The following is a 17,500-nucleotide window of genomic DNA, read 5'->3' on the forward strand; positions in this document are numbered from 1 at the left end:
AAGCGCTCCCGCTCCCATTCTCGTAAGTATAGGAGAAATGTCTCTCCCGGGGGCGCCTGGGTCTACGTACCTTCAGGAGAGTCCAAGAGGCTCCATTCACCAGACCCTCGATCCAGCGAACGTGCGTCTAGGCTGCCGCTCTCTACGCACAGCCTAGAACCGCGCGACCTGGCACGCAGGAAAGACCTCTCGCAGAGGCATAAGTCCTCGAGGCCTCCGGTTCACCTCGCCCAGCGGGGGGAAACGCGCTTCTTTGCAGGCAGCCTGACCGAACCAGCCCAGCTGGTGCGGCCATCGAGTAAAAAGGAACGGTTCCCGTTGTCGGGTCAGCCCACCGGGACCGTGACTTCCGCTTCCAGAGCCTTAGGGCAACCGAGGGCCCTCCCTGAGCCGGTGGTTCCCACCTTGCAGCGAGATCCACCCTCTTACGGAGCTCACTACAGTTACAGGGCGGCCCCCCTGGACCCAAGGGCTGGACGACTGGTCTGCCGAACCAGCAACCCGGCGCCCCCACTCCAGGTCGAGGCCTCGGCTGACGGAGGAGAAGCTTCCCCGTCGGAGGACTCCGCATATAGAAGAGTGGTGGGCCTCATCAGGAGGCACCATGGGATTACGGAACCCTCGGCTCCAAAGGGGGATTCCTGGAGATCAAGCCTCCTGAGAATTACCCATCACGCCACCCTTCCGAAGTCTTCCCTGGCCCTTCCTCTTGCCCCAGACCTGGTACTAGGGCAGGAGTACATAGACAACTTGGTGGCCAGCAATGCGGAAGCCCCCAAGTCCCAGAGTGCCTCGAAACTGCTCCAGGGCCTCAAAGCGCAGGGGAAAGTATACATTCCGGAAGGGCGGCGCCCAGGCCCCTGTAGAGTGGACCCGGCCTTGGACATCCTAGGACAAGGCGGCTCAGACGAAAGGGCCTCTTCAGCCCCGGTTTCCTTCTCTCCTACGGAAGCCGCCATGATGGAGGAGATGTCGCGGGACCTGGTTAACGTCTCCTCATGGCTGGACTGGTGGGCCTCCACTTTAGTAAACGTGCAGGCCTCCGTCGACCCCGAAGATCCTGAACAGCAAAGCCTCCTGACGGACCTTCTCACCTCCGGGGGGAAAACGCTTAAGTTTCTCTCGTACCAGGCGCTCGCCCTTACGGCCAACTGGGTCCTACGGAAACGAGACACGGTCCTAGCTAAGGTATCTAGGAGGATCCCGGACAGAGAGGCCCGAGCCGTACGTAGCCTGCCCTTGTGGGGTGAGTCTCTATTCCCATTAAAAGAGCTGGAGAACCTGATGGAGAAAGTGTCTAAGAAGAAAGAGGCTAACGTCCCCAGACCTGCGTCGTCTAAAAGGCCTCCATACAGGAGGGCCGCCTCAGATAGCGCCGTGACTCCTCAGGCCGCCCCCAGCACTTCGAGGAGGGACGCCCCTTCCTCCTCCTGGACAACAACTCCTCAGCCCTCCCGCAGAGGAGCACCAGCTTCTTCCAGCTCCTTCAGGTCGGGTTACTCCTCCTCTAGGAGAGGCAGATCAGGCCGCCCCTCTAGGAGAAGGTAGAGGGAGAGGCCCCCTACTCCTGCCCAAGCCTCGGGTTGGGGGATGCCTCAGACCGCATTGGCAAGCATGGAAGGCACAAAGAGCGGATCCTTGGACGGTGTCCGTCCTGAAGGAGGGCTACAGGCTCCCCTTCATAGCGGATCCACCCCCTCTTATTTCAGCCAGCCAGACAGAATGGTTGGCCCCCAGAGACCCGATGAAAAGGGCCGCCCTTCAAGAGGAGGTTTCCTCCATGTTAGAGAAGGGTGCCATGGAAGAGGTCCTTCTCCCAGGCCCAGGCTTCTACAGCCGCCTGTTCCTGGTAGAGAAAGCAACGGGGGGGGGGGGGGGGGGGGTGGAGACCCGTGATAGACCTGTCGGCCCTCAACAAGTTCGTCAAGAAGACGGACTTCAAGATGGACACCCAAAAATCCGTCCTGCTGTCCTTGAGGGAGAAAGATTATATGATGACTGTCGACCTCAAGGACGCATACTTCCAGATCCCTGTCCACCCGTCGAGTCGGAAGTTCCTCCGGGTGAAATGGGGTTCCCAGATCCTGCAGTTCAAGACCCTTTGCTTCGGTCTGTCGACGGCCCCTCAAGTGTTCACGAGGGTCTTCGCGACAGTCTCAGTGTGGGCTCACGAACGGGGTATCCGTCTCATCAGATACCTGGACGACTGGTTGCTCCTTTCCACCTCAAGGGCCCTCTTGGAGGAGCAAGGGAGAAGCCTCCTCCAGTTTTGCAGGAATCTGGGAATCGTAATCAATCTGGAAAAGTCAAACTTAACACCATCCAACAGAATGGGATACTTGGGGATGACGTTGGATACCGTGCAGGGGAAGGTTTTCCCCTCGGAAGACAGGATACCAGTCCTTCCAGACACGAGAACCTCCCTGGAATGGTGGCACTGCCAGTCGAACTCCCTCAAGGGGATGCCCCTCGGGTCCAGTCCCCCCGAGTACCTCCTGTTCACAGACGCCTCCAACCAAGGGTGGGGGGCCCACCTTCTGGAAGAGACAGCACGAGGTACCTGGTCGGAGAGCGAAAAGCGTCTACACATCAATGTCCTAGAACTAAGAGCAGTACAGAAGGCATGTCTTCACTTTGTAAGTCGGCTAAAGGGAAACACCGTGGCGTTAATGTGCGACAACGCCACGGTAGTGGCCTACATAAAGAAGCAAGGGGGCATGAGATCGAAAGAACTGTGCGACCTCGCCATAGACATCCTACATTGGGCAGACGAGCAGTAAGTGGTGCTGCTAGCAAGGTTCATCCCCGGGAAGAAAAACGTTCTGGCCGACGGCCTCAGCAGAATGGGTCAAATAGTGGGGACAGAGTGGTCTCTACACCCAGAAGTAGCCAGACTCATCATTCAACGCTGGGGCTCCCCGGTGATGGACCTCTTTGCAACAAAGCTCAACGCCCAACTACCGGTCTATTGCTCCCCGGTTCCAGACCAAAAGGCAGCCCTAGAAGACGCCTTCCAGCACAAGTGGGACAACCTGGATGTGTACGCTTTTCCCCCCTTCACGTTGATAAGACAGGTACTCATCAGAGTAAGGGCCTCCCGAAACCTGAAGATGACTTTGGTAGCGCCCTGGTGGCCGGAGAGAGAGTGGTTCGCGGACCTAAAAGACATAGCGAGCCAACCACCTTGGCCTCTGCCCGCCAGATCAGACCTCCTGCACCAACCGCACTTCTTCAGGCTCCACGACAACCCTCTCTCTCTTCGCCTTCACACCTGGAGACTATCGAGCGGCTCCTGAAGAAGGAGGGGTACTCCGCCACCACAGCTAAGAGAATGTCCCTATACCTGAGGAGATCCTCGACCGCGGTATACCAGGCGAAGTGGGCCTCCTTCACGAAGTGGTGCTCGGAGAAACACATTAGACCTCTTAAAGCTTCGGTCCCGGACATAGCTGAGTTTCTGGTGTATCTTAGAGATAAAGTGGGAATGTCAATTCCAGCCATTAAAGGAGTTCGAGCCGCCTTAGGCCAAGTCTTCCTCCTGAAAGGCATCGACCTGGGGACCTCGAGACACATAGCGATGCTGATCAGGAGTTTCGAGTAATCCTGCCCCCCTCAAGCTAGGAGAGTGCCCAGGTGGGACCTAGCCAAAGTCTTGAAGATGCTAAGGCGTCCTCCCTTTGAACCCCTGAAAGATATCGGGGACAAGGACCTCACCCTCAAAACCGTCTTCTTGCTAGCCTTAGCTTCGGCTAAGAGAGTGGGCGAGATCCATGGTCTGTCTTACGACGTTTCGCACTCCAAAGGGTGGAAGGAAGTGTCCTTCAGGTTCGTGCCCTCTTTTGTGGCGAAGACTCAGAACCCAGCAGTCTGGGACCCGAGGTTTGAAGGTTTCTCAATTCCCGCCATTCCCAAGATGGGCATTACAGAAGACTTGAAGTTATGCCCAGTACGGACGCTCAGAAAATACTTGGAAAGGACAGCTCATCTCCGACCAGGTATCAAGAACCTCTTCGTTTCCACAGGTGTTAATAGGAAGCAAGTTTCCAAGAACACCATTTCCTTCTGGCTGAGACAAGTCATCGCTAGAACCTATGAAGAGGATAAAATGGCAGTGCCAGGAACTCCCCGCCCCCATGACATCAGGGGTCTGAGCACCTCCTTGGCCTTTGAGAGAAACATGGCGGTGGGGCAGATCCTACAGGCAGGCACTTGGTCGCACCAGTCGACCTTTACTGCCCACTACCTCAAGGATTATTCAAGGAAATCCTTGGACGGGTTCTCCATTGGGACAGTCATTGCCGCCCTCCAAGCTGTGTAGCTGTAGGCCAGAGGCTGTCCCCAACGATGAACATATTCTTCGCGACTACATCCGGAGAAAATCGTCAGAAGAAGTTTTAAGAGGTAAGTCTTAGATAATAGCGTAAGGTTGCGCAGTTACCCTCACTCCGCACTCTGATAGGCCCCCGCATTCCATAGCCCTCTAGGCACTACGTGCCGAGTCAAGTGTCAGAATAGCACTCCCGCCTCCTAAAGTATAAGTCTCCAAAAGAAAGTAGTTCTCGGTAAGTATTTTGTGTTGGAACAAATAAAAAATTTTAAGTAATTTTTATTTTTCATAACATACTTACCGAGAACTACTTTCGGGTAATGGCCCTCCCTTCCGTCCCCGAGTGCCATCCTTCCATTGCCAGGTTGGGCTAAACGACGAACTTAATGAGGAGAATGACCCAGAGAAGCAGTGACCTGCCCTAATCCTGCCCTCAGGGCGCATTCCTTGGCGGCGGGGGTAGGCCTATGTAGAGCGGAGTAGGGGGGGTAACGGCGGGAAAAACCTTGGTCGAGAAAGAGGGATCACAAGTGACTCCAAAAGAAAGTAGTTCTCGGTAAGTATGTTAGGAAAAATAAAAATTACTTAAATTTTATATATATATATATATATATATATATATATATATATATATATATATATATATATATATATATATATGGTAAATTTTGCACATTTAAACGTGTTTTTCATATTTCAAATAGGCCATATATTTTAATACATTAAAGTCTGGATTCTCTTACTGACCTCGGGATCAGAGCCCAAGGCGAAATCACTCAAAGACTACAGCATCTGACCGGCCGGGTTTCGAACCCTGGTCCAGGACACTTGTATGACAGTGAAATATATGGCTTATTTGATATATATATATATATATATATATATATTTATATATATATACATACATACATACATACATACATACATACATACATGCAGATAATTCCCAGGCGGACAATTTCCGTACAGACAACTTCAATGCGGAAAATTGCCATAATGGGCAATTGCCAGGTGGACATTTGTCAACCGCACAATTGCCATTGGTTGGAAAATATAGTAGATAAAACGAAGGAAATAGTTGAATTATAGTTACTGTTTGGGGAATTGTTTTCTGGCGGTTTCTTTCAGAATTACGGTTTACTTATATTTTGATTATAATCTAGTTACATGATTTAGTTATTTGTTAAAAAACATAATACATAGGAAAGAAGTAAAGAAAAAATATCATCATTGACGTAGAAAAACTTATATTTCAATGACATTACATTCAATTTTAAATAATATATATATATATATATATATATATATATATATATATACTGTATATATATATATATATATGTATATATATACTGTATATATATATACATATATATATATATATATATATATATATATATATATATATATATATATATATTTTAAAAGGGTATTACATTCAATTCCAAAAATATACAACTTCAGAAAATATATAAGTAATAAGTAATGGCGACAAACAGCTTGCAACTAACGATCTTGTGGATGAATTATTAGAGGCAACATCTTTTAACTTTACAACAGTACTCTTGGCATTTGCAATACTGTTAGGTGCTTCATGAATACGTTTGTTGATAGTTTTTATCAACTTGCAGTTCTCAGATTTTGGTTTTGTGTATACTTGTTTCCTCTTTGCACACTCCCAGTAAATTATAGATGTGTCATCATTGCGTCCTTAAGGTACGTTTTGCATGCAGCGATTGAGCGCTAATTACATTTAATTCTATGGGGCTGTTTTGCAATGAGCGCTTGTCGCTACAGTCGCGAGCGATCATCGCTCCAAATAGTCGCTCGTTGCAAAACAACCCCATGATCGCAACAATCGCTGCATGCGAAACGTACCTTTAACGTGGTGAGAGGGTTTGTGTATCGTCATGATCAGCAAAGCTATAATAGTCTGAGATACCCTTACTAGGTTGGTTTACTGTTTATATATATATATATATATATATATATATATATATATATATATAAATATATATATATATATATATATATATTGTATAATATATATATTTATATTTGTATATATATAAACAGTAAACCAACATAGTATTTATATATATATATATATATATATATATATATATATATATACATACATAAACAGTAAACCAACGTAGTATGTATATATATATATATTTATATATATAATATATATATATATATATATATATATATATATATATATATATATATATATATGTGTGTGTGTGTGTGTGTAAGTTCAAATAGTTCAGGAGATGAACAATTTAATGTTTTTTTGTCTTGTTTATACAAGTGAAATGAACTAATTGTATTGAAACATGGTTTTGTATGTTTGCTCTCCCTTCACATACACACACACACACACACACACCCACACACACACACACACATATAGATAGATAGATAGATAGATAGATAGATAACAGAATGGGTCCCTAGAGATTACAAATGAAGCAGGGGAACGAAGAGAAGACGATCGATTGACGAGATAAGAAAATTAGCGGACATAAACTAGCATAGAAAGACCATAAACAGACGCGTGTGCAAGGACATGCCCGAGGCCTTTGCCCTGCAGTGGTATAGCAACAGCTGAGAGAGAGAGAGAGAGAGAGAGAGAGAGAGAGAGAGAGAGAGAGACGTTAAATATGCTGCAATTATGTAACTCTGCCTCTACTTGTTTGTTTGCGTTAAAACAACGAAACAAATTTTCTTTGCTAAAAGCAAAAATTATATGATCACTACGAAATTGTGCCGTTGATCCAATTAAGAGAACATTTTAATGGTTATTAGGTTTGCATTATTAAACTCAATCCCGTCACCAGACTCGTCATTTGGTCCATCGTTTGCGTACCAAAATCATTTCAATGTTTTTTTTTTTTTTAAGGTGGCCTATTGGAAACTTCCCTGCGCGGTGATCTGCCGGACTGGAGTTCGTCGAATCCCGCTCAATCTCGATAGTTTCTTGTAGAACTTCAAAGGTCCAAACTTGCAGAAAATTATTTTTATGTTGAACAGGCTGACATAAGTCTTTTTATGATTTATATATGGAAAATCTGTTTTTATGTTAATGTTTTTAAGATATTTCAAGTCCATTACGATATCGTGTTATGATGTCATGTAACGATTACGTCACTGCTTTGTAATAATTGCTCAAGACTCGTCATTTTTTTTTTTTTAATAATGCTCTCATTTCCTGACTCTCTTAATACACTCTTTTTTTTTCTTGAAATAGTTTAAACAAACCTTTTCTGTCTAATCACGTGAAATTTTAGATTATGGCTTTTGTCTGTATATTTTACGACAATAAATTAATCTGATTTGGACGAAAACTTCCCCATTTCCTAAGCCACATTCATTTGAGGTTTTGCTTTCTCACAAATATTGTGATAGAATGACATACTCGATAATAAATCAATGTGAATAATTCATGGTTAAATTTACTATGGTTATTTGCAACATTACACGATTAAAAGTTTGCCGTAAAAAAACGAAAAAAGCCTAAAATAAATGTTGCCAGACATTGAGTGTTATGAAAACGGATATTTTGACGTAAAAGATAACTTATTCCATGTTGGGGAAATATTACGGTCACCAACCTGTTAAAGATAATCACAACGTAGTGTAAAATTACGGTCGCCTGTATTTTAATGAAATATGGTTAACAGTATATTTTTTACGGAGAATTTCCGATAAAAAAATACGGATTTTTGGAAGCCATTTGACTAATAGAACTAGGCGAAAAATCCTACTATCACTTTATCCGAAATCAATGGCACCATCGGAATCAAGCACAATAGAGCTAAGTAATCCTGCTCCCACAGGGAAGTGCTCCTTGTGTTGCCAATCCAAGAGCACTTTTGTGTCCTATCCCACTGGTGGTTTAGTTGAATGAAACGAGTTCAGAGATAACCACCAGGCCTCTTGTTTCTCTAGAAACGGTACATATTACCTAGAACCCGTGCTGGCATAAGCCCAAATGTATCTAAAGTATTTTAAACTATCCTCCAACCGAGACAGGCCTACATTAGTTAATCACATGCCTTTCTAGAGCACTCAACAACAGCTTGGTCCTATGTCATTCAGAACACTTTCTGTCGTTTATTACATTATAAGCATTGCATTACCTTTCCGTTCATGCATTTGTTAATAAAATCCATTTTCCCTCTGCCCCAGTTAGCAACATTCGACCCTTTGTGCATAGGAGGGGTAACTTTGGTAACGATTGTCATTACCTGAAAATGTTCTTCACTTGCCTATAAAATTGAGCTTTATTTATTAATGAATATAATATTGATAATGTTAATATTATTCAATATACGAAAGACTTAAGCACACTGCACGAGGTTTCCTTGCCAGGATGCCATATGGCTCCGTTCTCATTAGTTTTGCTTCTACTCTCTGGTTTCCAGGATACCAAAGCTCTTTTGCTCTAACACTTTTGTTGTCATAACCCAGTATTTTATGTTATTTTTCTCCTAATTTCTTCTGAACTTTCTAATGATATGCATCATACGTTTTTTTACCTTGCTTCGCTAAACACTTCCAACGTACACTGTTAAAAAAAAACCGTAATACTAATCGGAATTTCTCCGTAAAAATTTACTGTCCTTAGCCGTATTTCAGTAAAATACAGGCAACCGTAATTTTACCATACTTTGTTCTTATATTTTACTGGTTGGGGACCGTAATATCACTCCATTACGTCAATATACCCGTTTTTAAAACGGTAAAAATTTTGGAATAAATGTTTCCATATATTTATCGTTTTTTAATGCAAATTTTTAACAGTGATACACTAAATCATCGTCTAATTTCTGTCATGGGTATATTGAGTATAACTGTTCATGGTGTATGTGTAATATATATATAATTACATGTTTAAAACACATGACCCAAGAGGTCACTGTGGAAGTAGGAGAGTGTGAGAAATGCCATAGTCATGTCATAAACAGCATGCTAATGCCGAACCTCAGCAATGTAACATTTTTCATGAAGAGTAAACACAATCAAGCCGTGAAAAAGAGTTGTCTCTCGAACGGAACTAAGTACCTTCCGGTATTAATGTTGTGTTTACAATAAATCATTAAGTGCTGAAATAACTAATTAGACTTTAACATCAATATGGATATTTGTAGTAGTTCTTACTTAGATGTCATACGGAATGGTCATCCGACCAAACCATCTATACTCCTGTGATGGAGATGTTGATACCTGTTTTTAAAGAATAAACTATTTTAAAGTTAACTTACCTAGACTTACTTGAAGATGTAACATACCAAGTCTAATATACAACACATTGAAGATGACGTTTGATGGGAACCCAAATGTGTGTTAATAACAGTAGCACACCAATATATGCACGTCTCTTCTCCATCTCTGACAGTCTTGTCTCTGGGCACTGTAGTCCTGGCAGTTTGCCCTTTGGTTTATTTTTAGGGTATAGCCTTTGGAAAAAATCCTTTTCTAATCGGGCAATTTTTCTACCTCTGTATTTTACATAATAATAATAATAATAATAATAATAATAATAATAATGATAATAATAATCATAAGTCAATGCATTCCAAATCCACTTCCTCTATTGATATTTATTCCAAAGTTTTTTTCCATAGAAACTTTTTTTTTTTTTTTGACATCCTCATACTTTGTTATTAATTATTTTTCTTCTTTTAATTGCATTATTACAATAATCTAAAATAGATTTTCCTTTATTAAACATAATTCGACAAATGCAAACCCCAGTTATGTCCAGAGTGAGTGTACATCCGTTCTAATAATTGATTAAAATGTTCGAATTAACTTCATAATTGTTGGGATGTTTATTTCATATACTGTCAATGGAACATTTATAATGCGAACTGAATGAGGTTACAGAAATTGGATCACTATAGGGCTGATTCATTCACAATAGTCTAGAAATTAGTTTATTATTATTATTATTATTATTATTATTATTATTATTATTATTATTATTATTATTATTATTATTAATATTGAAACAACTCTCGTTTGAAAAGCAAGGCTATTTTCGCTGTTGGAGCCCTTGAGCATATAGCATACTGCTTTCCCAACTAGGGTTGTGGCTTAGCTAGGAATAATAATAATGATAGTAATAATAATAATAATAATAATAATAATAATAATAATAATAATAATAATAATTAATAATAATAATAATACGACTTGAAATGAAAATCAACATAATGAAAAAGTACAACTTTTGCTCCGCAAGCTTTTTTTATATATATATTTGTCAAGGCCGTTCACCTCGATAAACTGTAAATCACTCAGCTTTGTAAAACCGTGGTGGCTCTCTCTCTCTCTCTCTCTCTCTCTCTCTCTCTCTCTCTCTCTCTCTCTCTCTCTCTCTCTCTCTCTCTCTCAATATAAATCTATCCCAGATGACTATTTTGTTTTGACGATATCGTTTTTGAAATACAAAACCGTGTGGATTGAATCCCATGCGACAGAAACCTCTATTTTTTTTTGCCTGGATCATCACACCAGGATTGGCGACCTCCAGAGAGAGAGAGAGAGAGAGAGAGAGAGAGAGAGAGAGAGAGAGAGAGAGAGTTGCCGGAGGATAAATATGTCAGGGGAAGATGAAAGGGGCAGTCATTTTAACGAAGTTGCATCAGGAATAATCGATCATCCTATTGTGTGAGTAATTGTTGATATTAAATCATTATTTGCAATATACATTTCTTTGTAACAAAAATTTTCTTTTCTATACGAGGCTCATATTTAAACGCGGTCAAAATTCCTCTTCTCAGTAACAGATAGAAATTCATAGTTAGCACACAAATTCAAAATTTGTATATTGTGGCGAATATGAGTAAAAACGAGTAGGATATTAGGAATATTGGAAGGACATTCCTGAGGTCTTTGTCCTGCAATGGACTAGCAACGGCTGATGATGATGATGAATATATATATATATATATATATATATATATGTGTGTGTGTGTGTGTATATGTATACACACACACATATATATATATATATATATATATATACATATGTATATGTATGTATATGTATATATATGCATATGTATATGTATGTATATGTGTATATATATGTATATACATATATATATGTATATGTATATATATGTATGTATGTATATATATGTATGTATGTATATATATGTATATATATATATATATATATATATATATATTTATATATATATGTATGTATGTATATACTATATATATATATTGACCTTACGATTTACCCCATGATTGCATGAAGTATTGAATTGATTCTATATTTCCCACGAATTATTGTTCATGAAAAAGAATGAAATCCATACATAACATCTCTGCATACACAGACACGTACACTTAAGCTCATGAAAAATAATAGGAACATTTCACTGCTGAATGTTTCACTGTCACGGGAAATTGCTTTGCAAATAACTGCATCTATTCCATTCAATTTAGATTTCGAATAAAACACTGGCGTCGCAGAGATGGCGAACATTTATCTGTCCACAGTTTATAGTCCTGCACGGAGGATTCATTTACCCAAAGATTGGGTCTGGTGCCTGGGTCATTTTTGGGTATGTGTGTGTGTATTTGATAAACCCTTTTCTTTCATTATACGATCTCTCGCCTTTGATATTCATGGCAAATGCACTTTTTCAGATGATGTTGGAAAATAACACAATAAATTATCTAATATACATTAGATAATTTATTGTTTTATTTTCCGACGTCATCTGACAAAGTGTCTTTGCCTTCAATATCGAAATTTGTTTGTATAAATCTATGAGATAAAAAAAAAACTAGAAATTAAACTTGTAAATCGTAAAAAACACGCATTCTTTCGGAAAAAAAGAATTTCTGTATTTCACATCTTGCATTCGCAATGTTATCATTAAAAAATTTAAAAATCTTGTAATTTCAATCATGTGTCTAGTACTTATCTGTATATTATGCTAATTTAAAAAAGAAAAAAAATTCTTTTGTGTAAATTCACATGTTATGATATACCTTAAAAAGTATTCTGAAACTTTATTCATAATATTTGAATAATTTATGAGGTTACTACAAGGATCTTTTGTTTAAAGGTCGCTCGTGAATGGCAGAGACACGGGACAGTGATAATGCCTTAGCAAGAAAATGCCCAAAGAGACAGGTGATATATACATTATGATCAACGCCCAACCCATCTCACCACCCAAGCTAGGACAAGGGAGGGCCAGACAATAGCTGCTGATGACTCATCAGCTAGACCAATAGGCTATCCCAAACCTCCCATCCTTAGCTCTCAAAAATGATGAAGTTGCAGACACTACAAGAAAGTATCGACCTTGAGCAGGTTTCGAACTCCAGTCTGGCAGATCGTCAGGAAGGGACGTTTCCAATAGTTGAGTACAGAGTTATGTGAAACTATTTTTATCATCGCTTTTTGTAGTGATGAATGTGTTATCGATGTACCGCACATGGAGGTGTGAATGTAGGCTTCAAATTTTCATGCCCTGAGATGCTTAAATCTTACAGAAAAGACTATTTCGGACACACTGCCTCGACTCTGGCAGACATATGTTGGACCACATATATCAGGTAACATTATACCAACATTTTATCAATATCCACGACGAAAATCATTCAACAGAGAACCGATGTACAGTACCCAGATTGGTCATAGGGAAAGGAACTACGACCAACTTATTACCTCTACAAAGGAGGTTATGCTTTCACCACTATCTGTCTGTTTGCTTGATAACAGGCTAACTCAAAAAGTTACCGATGAATTTGATGAAATTTTCAGGCTATGTCAGAATTTACCTTGCTTAGAAGTGACTAGATTTTGGAGGTGATTCGGATCACCATCTGGATCCAGGATTTATATTACACAGTAGATTCATTCACGGTTAACATATGAAAGAAGGAAAGCTTGGACCGTAGACTTGAGTAAAATGTTGCCAATCTTCATTGGCGGGGGTCTGAAATGTCTGATCTCTCTTTCTACTTGTTATATTTGAAGCTGTAAGCATTGCCCTCAACGTGAGTCATAATGTATTCTTCCATCAGAAGACAGCAATGCACAATTTGGGGGACCGATGGAACGTGTTGCATTTATCCGGTATGCACGTTGGCATCCCTAGCATCTCTGCACTTATTTTGTTGTGTGTGCGTGGATTTGTATAAGCGTTTTCCCAGTCAATTTACTCTTTATAATCGTCGAAAGATTATTGAGAGGTTGAAGTATTTGAATGATTCAATTTACTCTTTATAATCGTCGAAAGATTATTGAGAGGTTGAAGTATTTGAATGATTCAATTTACTCTTTATAGTCGTCGAAAGATTATTGAGAGGTTGAAATATTTGAATGATTCAATTTACTCTTTATAATCGTCGAAAGATCATAGATCATTGAAATGTTGAAATATTTGAATGATTCAATTTACTCTTTATAATCGTCGAAAGATCATTGAGAGGTTGAAATATTTGAATGATTCAATTTACTCTTTATAATCGTTGAAAGATCATTGAGAGGTTGAAATATTTGAATGATTCAATTTACTCTTTATAATCGTCGAAAGATCATTGAGAGGTTGAAATATTTGAATGATTCAATTTACTCTTTATAATCGTCGAAAGATCATAGAAATGTTTGAATGATTCAATTTACTCTTTATAATTGTCGAAAGATCATAGAAATGTTGAAATATTCGAATGATTCAATTTACTCTTTATGATTGTCGAAAGATCATAGAAATGTTGAAATATTTGAATGATTCAACTTACTCTTAATAATCGTCGAAAGATCATAGAAATGTTGAAATGTTTGAATGATTCAATTTAATCTTTATAATCGTCGAAAGATCATAGAAATGTTGAAATGTTTGAATGATTCAATTTACTCTTCATAATCGTCGAAAGATCATAGAAATGTTGAAATATTTGAATGATTCAATTTACTCTTTATAATCGTCGAAAGATCATTGAAATGTTGAAATATTTGAATGATTCAATTTACTCTTTATAATCGTCGAAAGATCATTGAAATGTTGAAATATTTGAATGATTCATATTATTTTCCTTGTAGCCTTTAAAATATGATTGTTGCTTACTGTATCGTAATTTTAACAAACTTTTAGCCCCATCGAGGGTAAGAAAATATCTCATATACAAGGGAATATCCTGGTTATTAGCCACTTTCATATAGGATGTCAGGATGCCAGAGAACTTCAAATCAATCAATCAATCACTTTCATTAGACCACTATGTGGAATATTATTACTTCACTATAATTCATACTGTACAGGGACAACGTTTTGTCAATGCCATTATGAGGATCCAGGACGCTGATGTTTGTTGGCTCATTTGAGCTTTTATTAGCCGAATTTACTATATTATTGAGCGTATTATTGTTGTTGTCAGTACTCACGTTGCAATTATAATTATGATTGTCATATTCAGAATCATCATCGTCGCACTAGAAATATTGTCCCGTCTTGCGAAGAACTTTTGAAATTACAATGTCCTTAAGTACTGTTCATTGCATCCAAAATAAATGCCTTTGTAGTAGCTTCTAATCATGACATTGTCTTTTAAGAAATGCTTAGATAATATAATCCCTCAATAGGTTCCCTAAAAGATTGCTTTATGAAGTTGGTATACTTTCAACTAACTTGACTCTTGTCTTCTAACATCTTATCTTCTCCAACACTCATTTAAAACTGAACTTGAACAGGAGCTATGCTTTCTCTCTCTCTCTCTCTCTCTCTCTCTCTCTCTCTCTCTCTCTCTCTCTCTCTCTCTCTCTCTTATTCGACAACTCAATGCCCTAATGAGCTACGTTTGCAAAAGACAATAATCATTAATACGAGTTTTCTACCTTCTGGCATCCAGTCCGTCCCCTCCCTCGTTCACATGAAAAAATATATACTTGTTCATGAAAAGAGAAACCAAAAGAGGAACACAGTTTATTACGGGGAGAGAGAGAGAGAGAGAGAGAGAGAGAGAGAGAGAGAGAGAGAGAGAGAGAGAGAGAGAGATAACAGTAACCGGTGACAGAAATGCCTATCTGTCCCCAAGGCCTCTTATAGAAAGCGAACAAAAGACGCTCGTGGCGAACCGGGAACAATATTTCATTCTCTGCACAATGTCTGCGCTGATGTAGAAAAATAAACGTGTATTGAGAGAGAGAGAGAGAGAGAGAGAGAGAGAGAGAGAGAGAGAGAGAGAGAGAGAGAGAGAGAGAGAGAGAGAGAGAGAGAGATCAATTTCGGCCTACCATGTTACAAGCTACACGCGATACTATTGTTGAGGTTTTCTGTTACTACAGCAGCCTAGATAAAAATGTTTTTTTTTATCGTAATTATGTATTCTTTTTTCTTTCTCAGTGGTATTTTGCTGTGAAATTTATTATGATTTTGTTACTATTGATGATTGTTACGAGTAGAAGGTCAGAAGGAGACTGATGTTTAAAAATAGTTGGAGAAGAGGCATCAAGGCAACAGAGCCCTTGGTAAAAGCCGAAGATAGAAACGACGGGCGAAATATAACCGAGGCCCTTTGCGTCAATAGGCGTAGGAGGAGATGATGATGGCTAAATGATACGTCACTGTTATACAAGCATCCTGGATCTGTGTTCGATTCCCCGGTCAGATGTTATTTTCTTTGAGTGATTTCGTCTCGAGACTCTGATACCGAAGTTGGTAAGAGAATACTGACATTAATGTATTAAGATATATGGTTATTTGATATATATATATATATATATATATATATATATATATATATATATATATATATATATATATATGTATATAAACAAGCTAAGCTCCAATCCTAGTTGGAAAAACAGGATGCTACAAGCCTTTAAACAGCTCCAATAGGGAAAATAACCCAGTGACGAAAGGACATAGGGAAATATATAATAGTGTGTATGAGTGTACCCTCAAGTAAGAAAACTTCACATATAGGGATGTGATATATGTATATATATATATATATATATATATATATATATATATATATGTATATATATATATATATATATGAGTGTGTGGGCGTTTACTTATTTAGTTGAATAGTTGTAATATTGAATGAATAGTTTACTTATATTTGCTTTCAGAAACGAATTCCCAAAAGCTGAATTGGTTTAATGGGAACCAACAGGTATAAGCCTCCCAAGTCCCAATAAGCCAAACAGTGTCAGAGAGGTTTGTTACAGCTCACATTTGTTGTGTGGTTCTATATGTGTCCTCCATTGATGTTGCTCTTCCATATGTTTGCTTTTTTTTTGTTTTTTTTTTTAATCTACTATCTTTTTAATGCACTTCGCTTTTTCCTATGGGCTATTCTCATTATTTGTAAAATTTGTTTTTCCTTATTCATGCTTGCCTATTTAATTTCTTTGAAATCGATATTTCACTATATGTGTATATATATATACATACACACACACACACATATATATATACATATATATATATATATATATATATATATATATATATATATATATATATATATATATAGTAGAGTACCGAATTGTCAAAAATTACGGCTAAATATTTATATGAATATGCACACAGATTAAACCCTTCCAATCCCTTCCCCTTTTCTCTCGTGGTACTCCCTCCCTCGAGGGTATGACTACTTCCTCTCCCCCTATCCAAGGGACAAGGATAGACTAACGAATCACGTAAAGCTACAAACTCACCTGCGTAATATTATATAAGTCTGATACACACGAGAATACCTCCGAGCTCTGAGAATAATACGAAACTACCAGACGTTAATATATATGATCACTGAATATCTAAAGGTCTCTTTGGGTACCCTCGAGCACACTATTTTATCTTATTTCTCTTCCTCTTGTTTTGTTCAAGTTTTTATAATTTATATAGGAGATATTTATTTTAATGTTGTTCCTCTTAAAATATTTTTTTCCCTTTTTTTTTCCTTTTTTTCCTTTCCTTACTGGGCTATTTTCCCTGTAGGAGCCTCTGGGCTTATAGCATCCTGCTTTTCCAACTAGGGTTGTAGCTTAGCAAGTAATAATAATAATAATAATTGAGTCCTTTTTTAGAGACAGAGTTTCCTCATTAGTAATAATTTAATTTTGGCTGATTTATTTTATTTCTATTTCCCGAAATCCTGTTATTTACATTTGGTTACTAG

The sequence above is a fragment of the Palaemon carinicauda genome, chromosome 44, assembly GCF_036898095.1.
Source record: "Palaemon carinicauda isolate YSFRI2023 chromosome 44, ASM3689809v2, whole genome shotgun sequence".
NCBI classification, from domain to species: domain Eukaryota; kingdom Metazoa; phylum Arthropoda; class Malacostraca; order Decapoda; family Palaemonidae; genus Palaemon; species Palaemon carinicauda.